Below are 21,326 nucleotides of genomic sequence, written 5' to 3' on the forward strand. Positions count from 1 at the left end.
CATTAACCAGAGATTAAAAAATTGCCACATGGGGATATTTAGTGATAATAAATGAAACGCAATTTGTACAGGTACCTGAACGATGTGACACATTGCTGATCGCTCCTTTATCCATGTTTACACTTATTGACCATAATGCTTGAAGTCCATAACCAGGGCATATGTTTAAGTTGTGATAAACGCTACACAATCATAGATAGGCTTGTTCAAAAAAGTATCTGAAAATGTTTACACAAACAAATGCAGTGTTTGGTGTTTTTTAATCAATAATCTATGTTTTAGGTTCAGGATTAACACTTACACTATCAACAAATCTTCATGGTTTGTAAGTTGATGCTGTATATGATGAGGATTATATTTATCATTTTCTAATTACTGATCAATTTAGGTTTACCTTAGACGTTTTGGCAACATAAACTGGTTTAAAACCCGAGTTTGACTGACCGTTCCAATGCGGTAATCTCATCATTTATCGGTAACGCTAGTTTGATGCTTGATTTCGTTCAGTGTCGAAGGGACCCTTACCTTGTGCTTCTAAACAGGTTTTATATTTGAATTATTGATTAATGGGCTTGTCCCTGTCGTTTTCACTGTACTTTCAACCATTAACCAGAGATTAAAAAATTGCCACATGGGGATATTTAGTGATAATAAATGAAACGCAATTTGTACAGGTACCTGAACGATGTGACACATTGCTGATCGCTCCTTTATCCATGTTTACACTTATTGACCATAATGCTTGAAGTCCATAACCAGGGCATATGTTTAAGTTGTGATAAACGCTACACAATCATAGATAGGCTTGTTCAAAAAAGTATCTGAAAATGTTTACACAGGGTAATTTTGGCAGTACTTTTTATGATGTACTTTTAAAGCCAACCTTAAACTATCTATATAATTGCATTTAAATTGATCCGTCAGCTGTTATAAGTAATAACATGAATACCTGTAAGTACACTATGTATGTAAGCTAGCGTAATAAATGATCTTTATTAAAATTCGATGTTCACAAATTCTCTATTTTGTAAATGACGTTATTCAACTGCAATGAGCAAGACCTCGATAACATAAAGCATGATTACGTGGCGTAATTTCTTTGAAATAAAAACAAGGAAGATTGTCAATTTTGAAAATACAGTTTAAAATCAAGTTGAAAGAGTATTCAATTCTATTAAACGTATTGACATTTGTAAAATGTATTGCACAAATGCATAAAGCATCATTACAAATATTTGAGATCATTGTTTCGATGGATATTAAATTGCCATAAAACCTGAAATCTAAATTAAAACACTTAAGTTATATGCATAGTACGTTTGTTAAGTTTTCCCATGACGCCAAGACGTGACAAAGCGATGTACGCATGGCCATGTAGAACAAACTGAAAGTGCTCGAGAGTAACTGTTTTTTCCGGCTTTAGTTATAGTAAATCCAAAAGGAATTAGAATCAGAAATGCCTTCTGCAAATGCAGTGTTTGGTGTTTTTTAATCAATAATCTATGTTTTAGGTTCAGGATTAACACTTACACTATCAACAAATCTTCATGGTTTGTAAGTTGATGCTGTATATGATGAGGATTATATTTATCATTTTCTAATTACTGATCAATTTAGGTTTACCTTAGACGTTTTGGCAACATAAACTGGTTTAAAACCCGAGTTTGACTGACCGTTCCAATGCGGTAATCTCATCATTTATCGGTAACGCTAGTTTGATGCTTGATTTCGTTCAGTGTCGAAGGGACCCTTACCTTGTGCTTCTAAACAGGTTTTATATTTGAATTATTGATTAATGGGCTTGTCCCTGTCGTTTTCACTGTACTGTTGAACTAAAACCAACTAAATAAAAGTTAGTAGGCACCAAATCAGTTATTGTGTTCAACAGTTTGTGTTAAGTACTTAAGAGTACTCAATGCATATGCGTCGTGTATGAATGCAAATGATTAAGTTTTTAAAGACCTATTACGCCGTAGGTTACATCAACTCTTACATCAGACTTTTATTTTTTAAAGGTTGTTTTCAATATTTAAATATCGATCAGCAATGTATAAGAATGTTGGTAAAATATTGTTAAATTTCAGGCGAAGTCTACGAGGGAGTCAATAAATATGTTTACGAACAATTATTTCTGTCATGTCTTGTTTATATTACTAATAAACTAATACTGTTTCTTACACTTTTGCTTATTCTTATACCACAAGTATCAATGCATAAGCCTACTGATGACAATACTAATCTCTGCGTATTACTCTCAACACACCTTGATTGTCAAACGCCTACTAATAAACGTCAATACTATCTACTTCAATAGTCAGTACGTAACGGCAATTGTCATAGTCCTTTGTGATCGTTATGCAGTTGTCATGCTCCTCGAAGGAAGAGCACGTAATCGTCGCTTTGTCAGGCCGCAGATTCGTCCGTCCCTCTGTTACACTATTGTCTGAATAGCTTGAAAATATAAAAAAAATCAAAACATTTAGAAACATAGCGAGCATTGTACCCAAGTGAAGTCGAAAGAAGCATAACCCTAGCTTCGGTCATTGTTGATTGATCCCATTAACACCTTTGCAGAATGAATTTAAAAGGAAGTTGCTTGTCGGGACTATCACTCGAACACATTACCTTTTGCGTTTTATCTTTATTAAGGATTGTTCGGATAGGAGTGATGTTTGTGCACATAAACTAGTTTCAACTCCAAGTAAATTTACATTTTATTAACGGTTCCAAGGCGGTACATAACAATCCTTGATAAACATACCTAGCTTTTTATATATAGTATGTATGCACTGTGCCGTTTGTTGAGTTTTGTGCTCTTCTTCCATGTTTCTTGTTTGTGATTTTATGTTCTATGTCTTTGGCGTTTACCGAGTGCCATTAAACCGGGTTTATGTTTAAACTTTTTGCTGCTAAGCTTGTTTCTGTAGCTTTTCGCAAAAATATTGGACCATAAATTGATAACAGTATATTAGAACTTTAATCATACCTCTCATATGTACTACATTATTCTCCATTTATCATCTTATTTTAAAAGAACACTGTCTGAGGCATTTCTCAAAAAGTATTTGAGATACTGAATCCACAGGTTAAATAACATATACATACATATTTATTAAATAAAGGCCACTGTCTTCTGTATTTTCAACATAACTTCACTTGTCTTTAAGGTATGGACTTCAGACCTCATATACTGATTAGCAGATGAGCAGGGCAAACGAAACATAACTCTGTTGTGAGTATGCTACTACAATGGCCCTTTACTGATTGCATGTTTGTCTGGAACATAGTTTATAGCCTCCCATGCTTTTGTATCAGATACTTAAGATACAGGTTTTTGGCGGGATTTATTACGGTGATTGTTTCTTGTCCAATTGGCACTTTTCTTCTAGTAAAGTGTTTGTATCTGCTTTGTTTCTCCGAAAAAGTATGAATAATTTCAAAATCACTTGACATAAATCATCTTACCGTTGAACTGAAGCGTTGATCATAGTGCTTCTGTCCGCAACCAGTTCTTTGCTATTTATCTAAAGGATAGTCATAGACATTTGAAAAGATTTCTAAATTTCTCTTTCATTTTCGAATTTGTACCCTGTCTGGCAGCATGCATCGTTTCCCAAAATAGCCTTGTTAAAATGTTTATTTTTCCTAGCCGGTCCATGGTAGTTACAAATATTTTAATATTAAGGTATGATGTATTCCCTGCTAATATCGCGCACGACTCAAGGAAAGAGAATATTGATATCAGTCAATGCTTTCATATCGCTCTGTGACTTATATTGGTTTAAGCTTATTTACACCCACCCACAGGTCCGACCTTTTTTAAATGTAAAACTAATTAATTGAATATTACAAATATCTGGCATCTATACACCAAACTCTGTGTGTCGAATGTAAATGTCACAATATGTGTTATGTTTTTCCCATGTTACAAATGTTACTTCCTATCCGTGCTTTTTGTAAGATAGGTAAACCAATCTAACATAATTTGTCACACATTTTGATAATCATGTGAATGCGTGGCTCGCAAGACCATGGCACGAGCTAAAATATTAAGGACTCTTTCATGCATAAAATTTAATACAATTTAGGATAGATTCCCATATTTTACGTTCATCCTATTATATAATGCAGTGTATGTTTTCGGTGTTTTTACGTGTGTGTCTCTTGTTCATTGTCGTCTGTGTCTCTTGTTCATTGTCGTCTGAGTCTTCGTCTTGTGCCTCTCAACAGAGTTTAACTTTAATTTCGACCTCTTTGCTTGTCCCTGTAGCTTTCGTTGTATTATTGCATAACTTATAAATCACATTGGATGAAGTGGCAAAGTTAAAAAAGCTTATCTCACACGGTCTAGTACTTCTCTACAGAGCGAATGATGAAAAATGTTGCATACAACAGTATGATTGCAGACACAAGAATAGATGATTGTCTGGTGCAAAACACTGCTCGAAATTTTCTCGGGTCAATAATAGTTAGTACCATTAGGCCATATATTGAAGCGTTTTATATTATGAATTATGTTTATAATAATGAATGTTTTAATCGTCCTACAGAAAAAAAAATTGTGATGTGTGAGAGCAGCACAGATACGGCCTTTTACTTGCTGTATGATGATAAAGACATATACGACCATGTGTAATAGATATAATTAAATTTTGACCGATGAAAAACGAGCTTTTTATCCATGTTTCTGTACGCTTTCGGAACTCTGAAGTCAGAAATATACATATAAAAATCGCAGTTTATCTAATCTTCGATAGCACAATCGGGAACTCATAATAGTCCATAAAATAATATTCACTAAAACGATGCAAAACAAGATGTTAACAATTTATTTATTTTCTGAGAGCATTGTAGAGATAAATGATAAAGAAGACGAACAAATACATTATTGTTATCGAGAGTATCAATTCAACGAGTTTAAACGTTACACGGTGCAAACAATGTGATTATTTAAAGTATCTTAAATCAATCAATTCAAAGGGTATTTCAATTAACTTTTATTCAGTAAAACATAAATGCGGTTGTCGACTTGTCCGACATTATTTTCGTCGGCATAGTTACTTTGAAGATATCCATTATAAGCAATAGTTGGGTTATTATTTGTCTGTAATGGATTAGATGTAGAAGGCATCGTGTTGTATTCACCTGTCTGTTTGAGCGACAGAAACTGAGCTGCAATCGAACTTATCCGAATCCAGAATAGCAAAGCGAACTTAGCTGCACCAAAGTCGGAATCACCCGATACATGCCCGAGTTAGGCCGATGTTACCCGAGTCGTGCTCGGCATTTGCAGACGGTTTTCCAAATGTTGCAGTTACAGTTGAGACCTGGACAGCACTTGGCGAACGGATAATTTGAATCAGCTAGACATCTCATGCCCCAGGAAGCACAGGTTCTGAAGAGAAAAGGCCACTGACTTGAGTGGGTCTTCTTTGATAGGTTTACGATTTAATAGTCCAACATGGGTGGTGTACAGTTATACAGGGACGACACAATACGACGACACACTAGAAACTTTATATTCTCCTTTGCATATTTGAAGTTTATAGCACAACCATAGTAGAAATTTCACAACCAAATTTGAAATCGTCAGTCATATAAAGTTTTGTAAATGACATTATGAATAATCCATACGTCCAATCGGAGAATGGCACAGAGTTTTGCAAGGAAAATATTTTGTATCTCAATGTTTTACAAGACGTCTACGCCACACAGTTCATGTTTATTTGCCCAGCCTTGCCCGACATTTACAATGGGTCCTTATAAACAGGTTGCAGGTGCATGATAGACCCTTACAGCATTTGGTAAACTGAAGGGGGGAGTCGGGCATGCAGTTAAAGCCCCAGCTAGCGCACGTCCTGAAAACAGAGCAGAGACACACGTAAATGGCGGCCACCACGCTTCTATGTCCAACATGCAGAAACAAAATTGACTCATCGTATTTTTGATGAAGTAAAGCCATCCATATAAAATGTTTTTTTACGCAATTTCTCGACTTTCTCATTGAAAATTTTCATCTTTGTGACATTATTAAGCAAACATTCCTGCAATAAGCTGTTCTTCAGTGTGTTGTTAAAGCCATAGACATTACAGGGACAAGCCTAACTGCCAAACATTAGCTGTGATGAAAGGCACATGGATTAAATCCGAGCATTCAATTAAAGGGGCCATGATGACGAACATTCTCAATCCTAAGTTCAGACTCAAGACTTAGAATTACAAATCTTCATTTTATTGTAAATTTCCTTTGTAGCAAAGACATGATAAGAACATGGCTTGATGATATTGAATTTTGATTTTTTTCTATTATTGACATAACTTTCTGTAAAATAAATTGCATAAAGATGGCTTTTGTTCCTTCACAAAAAATGATTGTACGAGTCTGAGTCTGAGTCTAAACTCAGACATGAGACTGTTCGTACTCATAGACCCTTGAAGTTATCATTCTACCAAAAACACATTTCCATTCGGTTTAAACTAATGGTCCAAGCTAAAAACCAAATGATAAAGTTTGGGTTAGGTCACTACAACGAAACAATGAATTTAAGGATGACCTACATCCAAACGAAGGTGCAGATATTGATGCCATTCTCTAATCATTTTAATGAAGATGAAAATGTATTATTCTTTTTAAAGATTGTGTCTCATCACCAAATTGTAAATGTAAGCAATTAGGCTAAGAAGTTAATCTAATACAACGACAATTAATAATAAAAAGCCCCATGTCCATAAATGTCAGGGAAATCCGGCAAAGTTTACAACAACAAACAACACTATACTTTTCTTTTTCACATTTGTTCGTTTAACTATGGTGCCTCATCTTTCATCGCAGTAATAAATACACAGCACCTTGTATGTGTTTTAAATATCATGCATTTTAATATTATATTAAGTTTTCGGGACCATCATTGGCACCCATTGTATACATTGCTCCAATGCAACGCAAGAACACCATGAGGCGCAAAGCAGAATCGAGTACCGGGGAATCCTCCGATGCCTTCGAACGTAATCGGTCGGGTTCTTTGAACCAAATTGGAAAGTGCCTTGTATTTTCCGTTTATGTCCTTTGAGGATTTACCACTTGATGAAAAACAGATAATTGGCTCCAAATGTACTTGAACAGTCAACAACAATATTATATGACCGAAACAAAGTACAACAAAAAATAAATCATATAAAACAACTACAATAAAAGATGTTTTATTCACAAAGTATGTATTGTTTTCGAAAACTATTTATATAAAATACTTGCGAACGTCAAAATGTGTTGCAATTGTTTTAAACAATTTTATGGCAGAACTTATTTACCAAACAATACCAGAAACATGATTCAATGGATATCGAATTTTGCAAATATTCTACTGCAGGTTTGCAAGCTTTTTATTGTCGTTTTCATTGTATTATTAATGTAAACTACGGTTGTTTATTTGGTCTTAGGAGATACCGCAGCAATTTTTTAGATTGTGTCAGCATTTTTATTTACGCCATTTTCGCAGTCAGTTGAGCCTCTGGGGTAAGATATTAACTTCTACCATTGGCATAAATATTTCATTGAGATGTGAATACACTTTTCTCTCTCCTATAATCTATAATGATTTTAGGTTGACAAAAACTAAAAATCAAAAATCTTTTTATGTAAAAATGTTCAAAATGGCGTTTTTTCAATGTTTTGTTATTTATTTTATGCATTCATAAGTATTAACTCTAGAAAATGATCCTCAAGGACATTATATAAAGGGTTTGCATCAGCATCGTGACTTTATCAGGACCAGAGATGTTGTTATATTTTAGCGAGATGAATATCCCAAGAGGTTCTTTAAACCCAGAAATATTGTTTTCATTATGTATTGTCTGATAGGGTTAGATAAATAGTTGTTTATAATGCGTCACGGACACTACAATTTCGGTCATGTTTGAACAAGATTGAAAAGTAATCAAAAACAATTGTATACACTTTCTAATTATTTCTTTGCACAGCAACTTTAATGTTAAGTATAGAGCAAAATCATGATTTGGCCGAAACGAATCTTCAAGAGATAATACATAACGGAATAAAAAATGTAAAACGAACATATACCTCTACCTAATTGTATTATTTAAAGTTGCACTCTTACTCCCAAATAGGATAACACAATATATACAAATGATTAAACATACCAGACAGGATAAATAAATGTCGAAAACAATGGTTCTTATGAAGGATGCCGAGTTTGAATAAAGGGGCAGAGAGCACAGATTTTCTACCTTATGAGACGATAGTGGATCACAGTAAATCGTTTAGCATTCACCAATCATTTAATATTTTTGCGTTTTCAGCTATAAAATACACGGATACAATCTTGTTATCAGTAATAAATAGTTTCCGCAAATGCATTATTTTGTAAGCAGTTATAGGTTTATCACACAAAATTTGTTGTCATACATGTGTATGTATTGATTTTGAATAAGAGAATCACTTCAACAGACAATTTAAATATCAATATAAAGCTACATGAATTTCCTACACCAAAATGTTCATTTTGACTTGTTTTTGACTATTAATAGATATGTATTTCCGTAAACAAAACTTTTTGTAATTCAAGAGCAAAACGTTTAAAATACCCGTTTTAGGATACTTCCGAAACATTTATTTTGTACTTTATTATTGAAACTTGCCTTGGGTCTTTGCTTAAAACCGATAAGTGGACGGGACTTTTGAAATACTTAGTATAACAGAAAAACAATCAACGGCTCAAAAATTGTGAAAATGGCGAAAGAATAAAGTCGTTTTCAATCCTCAAGCAAATCGCTTCTATAAATTTTCTAAGAAATTTCTTGAGGGAAAACGAGTTTTCATGATCATAAAAAATGGCAAACTGATAAAAATTAAAGCGTTAACTTCATAGTATAAACTGAAATGCTTTGATATTTAATAAGAAGCGTTTTGATGGAAACGTTTGCTTAACAACAATAAATGAATATGCCGTCCACTTACATGACCTTAAGGGATTAGTTTGGTCATTATTCAGCAAAGCATACATGTCTGTACTGCTCAGTATATAGGACTAAAATTACATACTTTCTTAACTTATCGAACAGTGTTAAATATACCTCCTTTTGACGGCTCTGATAGAATTCATGATATTACTGTCGTCCTCGTCAGCGGCAGAGGAGTAATCGGAATCTGAAAAATATGAAACGACATTAATGATTTTATATTTTGCATAAAAGGTTTCAAAATCATTCCTTCATATCAATATTTGTTCCATGTATTCAACTAACATTTTATCTGAAAATGAGATAACTTATAATCGTGTTGTTTACAATACCATTAAATATAAAGAAGAGCTAAATAAACCAATGACAAACCGTTTTTGTTAAACGGACACTGCCATTAACAATTTGTTTTTGCTTGTTTTATGTCAGAGAGTTCGTATTTCAATTGAACTGCCCTCTTCATCAATATCGTTCACCATTATCATTATTATCCTTTATGAAGCAAGATAGATTAACTCTTCTTTTAAGGAGAAAGACAAACGAATGTATGTCCTTCTTAATGCGCAACACATTGCTCCTTTGAGAATAAAATCCTTTGCGTATTCTCAAGAAATGAACAGCATAAGTGAATATGAAATCAATAATAAAGCGTTAATGCAATACCAAAACTGTATTCACTAACAAAACAAACTAAAAGTAAACGTTGGATTGCAAATTGCGATTTGACGTATCCCAAAACACCCTCTTTAAACAATTCAAATTATATCTAGTTTAAATTTGATCAATTTTAGCAATCATCGCAATTTAAATATTCATTGGTGAACACCACACGCGAGCTGTAAAACAAGTCATAACATTTATCGATCTTCCATTAAATTTGTTATACAGCTGCAGCTCTCAATATTATATTTTGTTTGTTTTATCTAGGAAATTACACTCATAAAATATTAACCTATGGAAGAAATTGATACAAATGACAAAATAATGGCAGACGATCGACATTTGTAAAAATTGTTGGTCATAAATGTCCAAACACATCTTAATTTATAGTACCAGCATTACGTAGAAGCCCTAACTACGCCGCGATTCAGCTAAAGGTAATCCATTCCAGACAAAAGAAGAAAACTTAATGGAGAAAGAAATTGATAAACAGTTCGCGGGCATCAAAAGTCATTAGTCTAAATCATCACAGTTCCGTGTTCCATATATCCAGTGAAATACGTAAAATAAACAACAAACTAAAACTTGAATATTGTCTGCAGAAGTTATTTCAATTGATTTGCTGGACGTTTTTAGAGTGAAGTTTTAAAGGATAATGAAATAGTTAACACTATTTCATAACTACATATTGTCGTTAATAAGAGCCAATCAAAACTGAAACACCACAATGTAGAACTGTTTTCGCCAGTAGACACCAAAAACGTTATTGTTGTAAGCCATAGTTGCTCTGTCATTGGGATACTTAAGCGCGTACATAAGCAGGCACTTATTTCAGATTTGATAGAACACACCAGGTTCTACTGAGACTAAAGCTTTTTATTATGTATTTACGAAAAAAATGATTTTACATTAAGTACAGCTTTAATAATTGTACAGAAAGAGGATATTTTCATCGATCGCTCGAGGTACAGAGAATTATGAAAATCAGTCATTATTATTATTCGGATTTATGCTTAGCCATTATCCTGATTAAGTTTTGCTTGGCACCCGATGGCGACAAATTATACGATGCTATATACATAAGTATTTTAACTAGGTACCTATTTACATTGAATGCTTATATTTCTTGAGTAAAACTATATAAAAACACGTTTGAGTGAGATTTGTATTATAGCAGAACGTTATTATATTGCGAATATTTCTACTTAATCAGGGAAAACGCAGTATTATTAATTGTTAAAAGAATTATCACTGCATAATTAGTCTTTTTCAAGAATGTCCTCAAAGAATAACCCTTTCTATAACGATTTATATTTTGCAACAAAAAACAAATCTAGAAAAAATATTTGTAGGAATGGTAATTTTGATATCAACTTGAATATTGCTGTACATTTTTATCTTGAAGAAATGAAAAGTTGAGTGTGATGAGTCATAATTTGCAACCAGTTTTTGACCGTCACAAATAAATAACCTCAGTCAATCAGATTTAAAGAAACGCATCAAGTGTTTTAAAATATGGATCATTTTTGGATACAGTGTTTTAGGTAGACCATGATAAATGTTTATTCTATATTAAACATTTGAGGTATGTTTGAAACAAATAAGATTAAAAGGGGAAATCAATCCTGTTCGGTAAAGCCTATCCATACCTGAAGTGCCATAAGGCAAAAAGAATATCATGCAAGATGTACATCACAACTGGCTCATGCACCTCATTAAAGGTAATTTGTAATCAAAGTATTCATGCTGATTTGTAGTTTCCTGTATTACTTTTAGTACTTGTTCCCGGAACAGTGGATTACAAAATATCTCCATTTTTTATCATTCTGGAGATATTCAGATCCTTATACATTGATTACAAAAAATACTCTTGGTGGTGTTGTCATTCCACTAATGGCATAAAGGTATACAGGTTGGTATGCATTTTACTTCAAACGAGCGTTATTCCTTGCCTATTCAAGAATTAGTTTCACTTGCATTGGTAAATAAACCTGAGATGAAGGAACATTTATATCTAGATATTTTATTCCACTTTAGTCGACCAATCTGAATAACTGACATGCCTCTAAAAACGTATAGCTCCGTAATGTATAATGTAACATATTAAAGCCATTCCTTAATTTTTTGAATAAAACGACTATTAATAATATATTATCATACAAATGAACTATCCGTACATTATTCTTCATAAAGAGGCCTTGCAGATTAGAGGTCCTCGGGGATCTACGACTTACGATCTCGTATTGTTCCCTAAAAGAGCCAGAAAAAGACGTTTGCCGTTCGACGCCCACATACGGAGGAATGATTCATTCAACATTCAACTGGCGTTCTAGTTATAACTATAGTTTCGATCTAGGAACGGTATATACAATATGATCAGTTTTAACCAGTTTTATTTAAACGTCAAATTATTTTATCAAAAATAATCGTCGAATTAAACAGGGAGTAAACGAGAAATAAGAGTATAATATTGACGTGTCCAATAACTCAATTTATAAGATAAGAAAAAGTAAGAAATCAAGCGTCATTTAATATTACATGTGTATCATTTTTCTTAAACCCAATGTTGTGCAAAGTTGCTCTTTCCGATGGCCTTCTCTTTCGGGAGCTTGTATACTGGCAATGCAAGATACCAAGTTTCGTCCACCAGACTAGATCCTGATGCTCTATAAACCTGACTACTTGATCTGATATATAATGAAACCCAATGTTGTGCAAGTCGCTGATGATATTATATACCACAGTATCATTTGGGCGTATTCGCATTGAACAACGCAGATACCAGGCTTACTAGATTTTCTAGCCACCAGTTGCGTTCACCAAACAAGATCGAAATGCTTTATCTATCTTACTATTTGAGCCGGAACACTTGATAACTTTATATCAAGTTGATAAGCCTTTCTATACCGTAAATCTCGATGCACTGTGTTCAATAATTAACAACCAAAAGTTTATACAGTGTCGGTTATTATATAAACGAACTCATTTATTCAAGTGGTTTATGCCAGACACTACCATATCCTATATTTGGGATCGCTTCTTGGTACTTTTTGCACTGAACTCCCGTTATCTATTTCGCTACATGCCATTGTATGCATTGTTGTTCCGTGATTCTTGACAAGGTAATATCGTTATTTTTAATTCACTGAGAATCAAATCAATTGTAGAAATGGCAATGAAAACAGACATGCCCTTCAAGTGAGTAGCGAGATTAGAAGAAACATTCGCCACTCGAAAGTCAGAAAATATTGACAAGAAAGATGCAACAAGAAAGACACGCATATATCAGTTATTATTCCCACACTGAACAGTTTTATTTCAAATCTTGTTTAACTTAATTGTTCATTCTATTTTATTTCAGTATTCGATGTTAACAATAGTGCAGTCTTGTTCCTGCATGTTTGCACGTGAATCTGAATCATCATGGATCCCTTCGTCATTCTGAGGGTCCTGTATGACCTCGTTCTTGTATTCTTACATCTTAACGATTGTTCTTATTGTTGTTTTTTACGTCTTAATATGCTAAGCCGTAATATATGTGTTTCTTTAAAGCCCCAGTAAATTAAAATTCTACTGATCGTTCAAAAGCGATACCTTTCAATGCTTGATAAACACATCTATTTTTATATCATATATATGCACTATGTTGTCTGTGGAGTTTTGTGCTGTTGTTCAATGTTTCTTGTTTGTGATTTTTTGTGTTTATGTTATATGTCTTTGGCGTTTACCCCGTGCCATTAAATAGGGCTTATATTTAAACTTTTGGCTATTGATTTTGTTTGTGTACTCCATGATAATGACACATCACGATTTAATAATTGTCGACATTGATCAGCGTCGGTTGGAGTTTTTGCAAAGTCTTCAGAAATCGATAAAAGTCGAATACCGGATCTCTCGGTTCAAAACCCAGTCCTAATAAACCGTTTGTTGTATGCATTACTTGTTTAAATCACGAACAAGACAAGTTATAACAAACATTGTATTTTAACGACCACCTTTTGTATGATGCCATTCAAGCCACACGCAATAATACTAGGTTATATCGTGACGTCTATAATTAACATGTAATGGCCAATAACGTATTCTGAAAGCCGCAACACCGCACACCAAGAATGAATAAATACTTGAAGAATTACAATGCAATATTGAATGATGTAGTTTCTCTGTATTTGAGAGTTGGAAAACAAAATGAATTTGGCAACATCAATTCGGAAAAGCTCGATATTAAGTTAATTTGGCAGTTTACATCATTTACGTAAACATCGATAGCCATTACATTTTCCTGAACTTCCTTCCTTAAATGGAAGACCTGCACACAATTTGCCACTAACATTGTATGTTTAAGTGGTCCCATGAGGCCATGATGTGTCAGAGGGATGCACATAACAATGGTGAGCCAACAGTACGAGGGGGTCAAGTGTTCCCATGAGGCCATGATGTGTCAGAGAGGTGCACGTAACAATGGTGAGCCAACAGTACGAGGGAGTCAAGTGTTCCCATGAGGCCATGATGTGTCAGAGAGGTGCACGTAGCAATGGTGAGCCAACAGTACGAGGGAGTCAAGTGTTCCAATGAGGCCATGATGTGTTAGAGAGGTGCACGTAACAATGGTGAGCCAGCAGTACGAGGGAGTCAAGTGTTCCAATGAGGCCATGATGTGTCAGAGAGGTGCACGTAACAATGGTGAGCCAACAGTACGAGGGAGTCAAGTGTTCCCATGAGGCCATGATGTGTCAGAGAGGTGCACGTAGCAATGGTGAGCCAACAGTACGAGGGAGTCAAGTGTTCCCATGAGGCCATGATGTGTCAGAGAGGTGCACGTAACAATGGTGAGCCAACAGTACGAGGGAGTCAAGTGTTCCCATGAGGCCATGATGTGTCAGAGAGGTGCACGTAGCAATGGTGAGCCAACAGTGCGAGGGAGTCAAGTGTTCCAATGAGGCCATGATGTGTCAGAGAGGTGCACGTAACAATGGTGAGCCAACAGTGCGAGGGAGTCAAGTGTTCCCATGAGGCCATGATGTGTCAGAGAGGTGCACGTAGCAATGGTGAGCCAACAGTGCGAGGGAGTCAAGTGTTCCCATGAGGCCATGATGTGTCAGAGAGGTGCACGTAGCAATGGTGAGCCAACAGTACGAGGGAGTCAAGTGTTCCCATGAGGCCATGATGTGTCAGAGAGGTGCACGTAGCAATGATGAGCCAACAGTACGAGGGAGTCAAGTGTTCCCATGAGGCCATGCTGTGTCAGAGAGATGCACGTTACAATGGTGAGCCAACAGTGTGAGGGAGTCAAGTGTTCCCATGAGGCCATGATGTGTCAGAGAGGTGCACGTAACAATGGTGAGCCAACAGTGCGAGGGAGTCAAGTGTTCCCATGAGGCCATGATGTGTCAGAGAGGTGCACGTAGCAATGGTGAGCCAACAGTACGAGGGAGTCAAGTGTTCCCATGAGGCCATGATGTGTCAGAGAGGTGCACGTAGCAATGGTGAGCCAACAGTACGATGGAGTCAAGTGTTCCCATGAGGCCATGATGTGTCAGAGAGGTTCACGTAGCAATGGTGAGCCAACAGTACGAGGGAGTCAAGTGTTCCCATGAGGCCATGATGTGTCAGAGAGGTGCACGTAACAATGGTGAGCCAACAGTGCGAGGGAGTCAAGTGTTCCCATGAGGCCATGATGTGTCAGAGAGGTGCACGTAGCAATGGTGAGCCAACAGTGCGAGGGAGTCAAGTGGTCCCATGAGGCCATGATGTGTCAGAGAGGTGCACGTAGCAATGGTGAGCCAACAGTACGAGGGAGTCAAGTGTTCCCATGAGGCCATTATGTGTCAGAGAGGTGCACGTAGCAATGGTGAGCCAACAGTACGAGGCAGTCAAGTGTTCCCATGAGGCCATGAAGTGTCAGAGAGGTGCGCGTAACAATGGTGAGCCAACAGTACGAGGGAGTCAAGTGTTCCCATGAGGCCATGATGTGTCGGAGAGGTGCACGTAGCAATGGTGAGCCAACAGTGTGAGGGAGTCAAGTGTTCCCATGAGGCCATGATGTGTCAGAGAGGTGCACGTAGCAATGGTGAGCCAACAGTACGAGGGAGTCAAGTGTTCCCATGAGGCCATGATGTGTCAGAGAGGTGCACGTAGCAATGGTGAGCCAACAGTACGAGGGAGTCAAGTGTTCCCATGAGGCCATGATGTGTCAGAGAGGTGCACGTAGCAATGGTGAGCCAACAGTACGAGGGAGTCAAGTGTTCCCATGAGGCCATGATGTGTCAGAGAAGTGCACGTAACAATGGTGAGCCAACAGTACGAGGGAGTCAAGTGTTCCCATGAGGCCATGATGTGTCAGAGAGGTGCACGTAGCAATGGTGAGCCAACAGTGCGAGGGAGTCAAGTGTTCCCATGAGGCCATGATGTGTCAGAGAGGTGCACGTAGCAATGGTGAGCCAACAGTGTGAGGGAGTCAAGTGTTCCCATGAGGCCATGATGTGTCAGAGAGGTGCACGTAGCAATGGTGAGCGAACAGTGCGAGGGAGTCAAGTGTTCCCATGAGGCCATGATGTGTCAGAGAGGTGCACGTAGCAATGGTGAGCCAACAGTGCGAGGGAGTCAAGTGTTCCCATGAGGCCATGATGTGTCAGAGAGGTGCACGTAGCAATGGTGAGCCAACAGTACGAGGGAGTCAAGTGTTCCCATGAGGCCATGCTGTGTCAGAGAGGTGCACGTAGCAATGGTGAGCCAACAGTACGAGGGAGTCAAGTGTTACCAACAGTTTAATACACATTGATGTGGACCATAAATCTGTTATTTGCCATGACGAATGAAGTATTTGTGACACTTTGATACTAATGTCGTATTGTGAATATTCGTGTCAAAGGGAATGTTTGCAAGTTATATACCTTGATATATATCGGGACAAAGACAGTCTTGCTTTGGGACAGATAACCAATTAAGATTCCTAACTAACTTATCAAAGATCTTAGATTATGGGATAAACCCTCTAGCATAAACATATACTTATCAAAAATACAGTTTACGACGAGACCATGTTCTGTTTTTCACTTAAATAGTTTTATTCGTCAACTTACTGACTAATCCTATTTATTCCATTACAAGAAAAATGGCAGTATCAAAGCAAGAGAAAAATGGCAGTATTAAATTACATGGACAATGGCATTATCAAAGTAGGAGGAAAATGGCATTATTAATTTAGATTGGACAATGCCTGTATAAAAGTACAAGGACAATAATAATAATAACTATGCCTAAAAAGAGATTGTATAAAAACATGATTTATTTATAATATCAAAATAAGCATTTATCATTACACATACAGGCAAATTATGCAAACAATAATCAGCAATTCTTATAATGCAGCAGACATTATAATAGAACCACGAATATTTATTATTTAATAATTAATCTTTAATAAGCTGTATTTTATACAATGCTTTAAGAGAATTTTTTGTTGAGGCTTGTCGAATAAGAACAGGAATACTGTTCCATGCATCTTTGGATATGTAAGAAGACGAGTTCTTTCCCCATAATTGGTTTTGTTGCAAAGTTAACTTACATTTTTATGGGTAAAGAACCTTTGGATATTTGGTATTGCTTGTAAATGAATTTACTTCACTTAAATATGTTGGCATAAGCCAAAGCAAATATTTAAGGATAATAGCACCATCATGGAGTTCACATTTGATATCAAAAGATAAACTAACCTACTTCTTTGAATAAAGGACAAAGCGGAGTAAGAAAAGGTTTTTGTTAATTTATTTTTGTAGCTTTTTTCTGAATTGTGGATATTTAAATGGTGTCATTTAATGAATACTAATTCATTTTCAAGAATATTATGACATATTATAAGTCAAAGGCCAGAAACCATTTAAATTAAATATAGATTAACTACGGGAAGATTTAATACTGCCGTCATACAGCATTTACCTAACGGCACCTGCAGTGAAATATAACTGCATCTCAATAATTAATTAAATCAAAACTGTTCAATAACAATATCTTTGGACGCAACGCTGTTAATGCACTGTAGTACTGGCTTTTTAAAAGCCTGTTTTATTGTCAAGAATTATTAAGATATTTATAACCTAAAGTTTTTAAGATAAATAACTACACTATAGAATTTGTCCAGCCGCGACATCGCACTTCACGTCACATGCAGTGTAAGACAGAAAGTTCCCTAGCAAGCACACATTGCAACAGAATACTGATGTTGATTGAAATTGTCCAATGACAATACTGATGAGTGCAGCACTGGCAACGCCCGTAGCATACACTTTAGTGCGGTATTCCATTTCAATAACCATTAAGATAGTTATAACCAATTGTCCCGTAGGGCTGAAAAGATAATGTTCATAATGTGGATATAGCACTCAGATGCCAACTAGGGCAACAAGTGCACGTGCCCGTATAAAAAAACTGAAATAAAAACGTAAGGACTTCGTTGTTTACCAGAATGAAAGTGTGTTAAAACTGTTATCATCTTTTCTACAATGGTACCAAAACCACCTTATATACGTTACCTGCTGTGAACAGGTGTTAAATTTGTTGACATTTACTATTTTGATGAAATACTCATTCAATGTCATATGTTTTACGCATTACCATATGTTGTGATTAAATCGAATGAGAACATTTGATTGTTTCCATGTAGGTTATAGCAGTGGGTTTCAAAACAGTCCTTGTGTGACACCACTTTTGTTTTGTTTTTGCGAGAATTTCTCGCGTGCGTGTTGTATGTGCCTAAACAAGCACATTTTCTAGAAGATGAAAGGGTTCATTGAAAAACTTCATTATGTTTCAAGGGTAGTACTCCTCGGTAAGAAACATCAATCGACACTAAACGAGATTTCATAATAAGAAAACCTAATTATATTGATAAGCGTTCCGCCGAAGCCGGGCAGACGCGGTTTTCACTGAGTACATATATATACATGGGCTGTTCTTAAAGTTCTACGACATGATTTTATTGAATATAAATGTATGTAACTTTTAACCCAGTTCTAATAAACCGTTTGTTGTATGCATTACTTGTTTAAATCACGAACAAGACAAGTAATAACAAACATTGTATTTTAACGACCACCTTTTGTATGATGCCAGTCAAGCCACGTGCAATAATACTACGTTAAACATATATTTGAAAATGATTTGACCTATTGTATATTAGGAATCATTGCTAAGAAAACTAACGGTATTGAACACGGAGAACTTTGAATATGTTTTTGGTTATAAGATACCTTATAAAAAGTTTGCCTTATACAACAACATAAGTAACAAACACAATATAAAATTAATATATTATAACTTGAAAACCGTTTCAAGCATAGTGTATAAACTTTTAATGTTAATGAGATTGAGAATTGCCGAGGCGACAAGTAACCCTATAACTTTCAAATTCACCATATTACACGGATCATGAAACGTTTTGCGATTTACGGTTAACATCTTGCACCTGATTAATGTTATCTTTATTTGATTGGAATCTACATAGTCATTTTTTAAATCAAGTAATCATTTCATCCAATTCTGGCAAAAACGTTTTTGACAATAAACTTTAAATACGTGCGGTGTTTTCATGAAAATTGAGAAACAACATTCTAATTTACATAAAAAATACTTGAGAAAAAAGCGGCCAAACTTTCAAATAGGAGGTTTAAATGGCAGATTTCATTTTTTAAACATTTAACATTTATTACTTCCCGACGACCTGATGTTTCGTTCGAAAAGGGATGGTTGTGGCACATAAAAATGCTTCCAAACTAGTTATGTAATTGCAACTTATATTTGATCGCAATATAGTGAATGACAAATGGCATATGCTATATTGGTTACATAAATTAATTGTGGAATGAAGTTGCTTCTGTCCACACACTTTTCGAAAGCCATCTTATTAGTGTCAGTTACTCTGTCGGAAATAACTTGGTATTTTCAAAGAATGTTTACGCATCAGAACTGGTAAACAATATCAGAGTAAAAAACAACTTTTTAAACCCATATATAATTTGAATGCGTAATGATGCACAAGCTTGCTAATGACGAAACTAATTTGTGGGGATTACTCTCAGTGGACTATAAATATGGAGCGCCTCCGAACACACGTCAACAAATAACTCTCAACTTTATTCTTAGTTGACCTGATACATTCGTTACGTCAAGATTTCCTAAACTATAAACGCTCGTTTCTGTCTTAACGAATGTTTATGAATTAGATTCCAACGCTATAGATATGTCTTGCAACCGCACGTACACCACTAGCTGTTGACATGAAAGCTTTGGTTGAACGATAATAATATGCAAGGCAGTGACAGAAGATATTTACTCAGGCATTTGCACATGAACTGTGCTCCCTGAATGCAAATGATTTTTGTTGTTAGAGAGAATTATACATTTGCGATATAAACTGATCTTAGTTATAATGTTATGCCAGGAATATTTGATCAATTCAATATTTTTTAATAGGTTGTGTTAGTACCACCGTCCTCTAGATTGCGTATGTTTATTTTGACTTTTTTCACTAATTCTACTTTTTTGACAACTCCTTGAATCTTTTGGAAAATATCATTAACAATTGTTTTATAAATGTAATAATCACATTCGGGTCCATCAACATGAAACTATATGCGTTTGTCATTTTCGTTGCGATGCAAAATCGCTGGTGTACCAGTTAATGCCATTGTAGTTGTTGTTGTTGTTGCTGCTGCTGCTGCTGTTGCTGCTGTTGTTGTTCATTTTGAAAATTATAAAAGCAAGTCATGAAGATTTATACGCAGACTTTTGCACATTAATCGAGTTTTTTGTTCAATGGTAACTTGTCTTTCAAAACAAGCACATGAAAGGAGTAAGTTGCATATAGAATAACAGTCAAGCAGTAACAGTACGTCTAAAGAAATTGAAACATCATTGACTCATGGGTTTTTCCTTTGTAGTTTTTATTGTACTATTATATACTTTATATATTATCTCTTATCTCGGATGGTGTGTTCGACTACTCAATATGTAAGAACATAGTTTTTGTAAATATATGGAATTTTTCAACAATTATAATGTTGATGTAAATTCTCGACGTCGTGAACGTCGCCCTTTGCTCCGGAAATCCTAATTGACTGTTTTTAAGAACTATAAACAATGCTATAAACAACCATATTCAATGAAAATTTAAATACCTGTTCCTAATACTTCTTTGAATTTTGTCATGGCACATTGTGTAAATAAGGTATAAAATGTATAGAAATAATAAATAAATAGAAAAACATAGTGTAAATAGTACTGAAGTCACATGAAAAGTCCAAGACATTCAAATTGCTCCTCGTTAACAATTTTATGAACAAATAAATTGTATATCTGAAAAGATATCTTTTAATCAATAACTTATTGTAATATACTGTTTTCTGTATACTCCTTTTTTCTTCCGCCAATCAAATTACCTAGCACTTAAATGCCAATTTCGAAACGTAATGCTTCTATCCAGATTTGTTAACAATGATTTGAAACTTTGCAGGGTCATTTTATGTCAGATAAAAAAACTGTTAAATTGAATCTGTTCTAATTCTACTTATGCTAAATAGTTTATGCATCAAATTTTAAATAAATTGCCATACAGGAGAAATACACTGGTGCATGGGGTATGACGAATACAATACATTGTTGATAGCATTATGGCCAAAAGAACATGGTAAAAC

At 35.4% G+C, this 21,326-nt stretch overlaps 1 long non-coding RNA gene across 2 annotated transcripts in view; it reads right to left on the reverse strand.

The window, feature by feature from the left end:
* Positions 1 to 4,813: 4,813 nt before the first annotated feature.
* LOC128238765 (uncharacterized) overlaps positions 4,814 to 21,326 on the reverse strand; it is a 41,275-nt gene continuing 24,762 nt past the window's right edge. Inside the window, exons 2-3 of one of the 2 annotated variants that reach the window (XR_008261766.1) lie at positions 9,091 to 9,163; positions 4,814 to 5,858 (exon numbers count right to left, since the gene is read on the reverse strand). This is a non-coding gene — a long non-coding RNA (uncharacterized LOC128238765). The remainder of the gene's footprint in view (positions 5,859 to 9,090; positions 9,164 to 21,326) is intronic. The other variant, XR_008261765.1, reaches the window with a different exon arrangement.

The sequence above is a fragment of the Mya arenaria genome, chromosome 6 (assembly GCF_026914265.1).
Source record: "Mya arenaria isolate MELC-2E11 chromosome 6, ASM2691426v1".
NCBI classification, from domain to species: domain Eukaryota; kingdom Metazoa; phylum Mollusca; class Bivalvia; order Myida; family Myidae; genus Mya; species Mya arenaria.